We start from the raw sequence: 1,958 nt of genomic DNA, 5'->3' as shown, positions 1-1,958 counted from the left end.
TCATGGGATATGTTTAATTTTTTATTAATTTTAATGAGGAAGTTAATATAAATTAGTTTTTTATTTCTGCTATTAACTCTGTTTGATTTTAAAATATAGACATAAAACTCATGTCAAGCTGCATAACTAGAGAAGAGGCAGTACAGGAAACAGTTAGCCAAATTGCCCAGGGAAAATATACAGAAACTCTGTCAAGAACAGGAGGGTCTTCCAAGCACCAGTGGTCACACACAATAACTAGAAAAAGGATCAAAACTGTGTTCCAAGATGATGAAGTCAACAAATATCTTAAAAAGGAGAATGCATTGTACTACCCCGGTTCTACCTGTCCTGAGAGATGAAATCTCTGGATGGTCTCACTCAGGATGAGACACTACTGAGGCAGCCATATATTTTAAATAACATCAATAGACCAGGCCCAGTGATCATAATGACAGGACAATGGGTTATGTCACGGTAGCCAAGACAGACATCAATGTTTGATAGGGAAATTCCAGGCTACTAAAAACTAAAATCCATGGGGAAAATATAGACTTTATTTTTAATTGGTATGAAAAGTCAAGATTAACTTAAGAAGAAAGTTTCAGCCTGATGTCCATTGTTTGGATTCAGATAGTCTTCAGAGAAATAATCTGGCCTCCTGCCCTAACCAAGAATCAATGCTTCAACCAGATCCTACGACCTTGGCTGTCTTAAGTTTATATTCCTTTTCTTTTTGGTCTGGAATACTATAAGCTTGAGATTTTTAATAAGTACTGCTATAATCTTAGATAGTATAGGCGTAGCATAAAAAAATTAAGAAATGCGGAAGAAAACAAGATGTTGACATTTTAGGAATAGACATAGGTATTAGTAACATTTTTCATAATCATTGTATTTGTGTATGTTTTGTAGTTTGATGTGTTTGAGTGCTTAAAGGGATGGCATGGAAAACAGGGACTAAAAAGTTGTCCTTTAAAACAAATGACACAGAAGAATTTTTATTGAGTCTTTCAAGATTAATTTCTATTGCATTGAGAGCAGAACAGACTGTAGTGGGTTGAGGAGCAGATGGAAATGGTTAAGACTAGGGTGAGGCAAGAGCCTTGGGGCTAAATATAAGGGGAGGGGGTACCAAAAATGAAGTAATCAAGATAAATAATTATTTTCTTTTTTCATGTCAGACAGACAATGCATCTAGTTCATAAAAAGATTTGAGGGAGACACATCTCACACATGAAAACCCAACCATCATGCTTATAAACCGCAAAAGGAACATGGTTAATATTTTAAGGCACTGTTTTTTAAAAGTCAAAATTAATGTAAAGAAGTCTATGATAAACAAAATGTCCATATTACATACTGGTGGGATGAAAACTAAGAGTGTGGGTGCCCATAATAGGTTCTTTTAAAAGCTGTCTGTGTGCAAGAAAAAAGGGAGCTTGGGCTGGAAGGAAAGCAAAAGTCCACAGAGGTGGGTTGGCTTGCTTTCTGGTTTCAAGATGGGAGAACTTTGAACATATGCCAATGCTTAGGTGATGGCCTAAGTCCAATTCTTTCTCATCCAACATCGTAATTACGGGAAGCCAGAGGAATTTGGGCACTCCGTTTGGAGATACAGGACAAATGAATTCTTCCTGTGTGCATGTTATTGGGGTGGGGGAGGAGAAAAGCTTTCATGGGACAGTGGGATGTCTTGCCTCAAATGACAAATAGCTCTATCATCCTGAGAACACACAGGCTTTATTATCCCTTTTTTCCAGGCTGTGTTGATTTGATGAGCCCCTTTGCCCACATCCTCCTCATATTTCTGCCCAGGCTCCATTCTCTTTTCTTTCAGCTTCTTTCACTTTGCCAGGACACCATTGCGAGGGTGGGATCGGGGAGAGAAACTCTACACCTTGTTACTTAAAGTGCAGCCAGGGACCACACCAGCTGGGAGCTTTTGTCTTGTCTCAGATCCTGCCCCATTGGGAAGC

The 1,958-nt window shown here is 38.5% G+C and overlaps 1 pseudogene; it reads right to left on the bottom strand.

Moving 5' to 3' along the window:
- Positions 1-1,157: 1,157 nt before the first annotated feature.
- LOC112129297 (small nucleolar RNA U13) lies at positions 1,158-1,255 on the bottom strand (annotated as a pseudogene).
- Positions 1,256-1,958: the final 703 nt, after the last annotated feature.

This window comes from Pongo abelii, chromosome 16 (assembly GCF_028885655.2).
Source record: "Pongo abelii isolate AG06213 chromosome 16, NHGRI_mPonAbe1-v2.0_pri, whole genome shotgun sequence".
Taxonomy (NCBI): Eukaryota; Metazoa; Chordata; class Mammalia; order Primates; family Hominidae; genus Pongo; species Pongo abelii.
The sequence above is the reverse complement of the archived record's forward strand: the minus strand, read 5'-3'. Positions and strand labels throughout refer to the sequence as shown.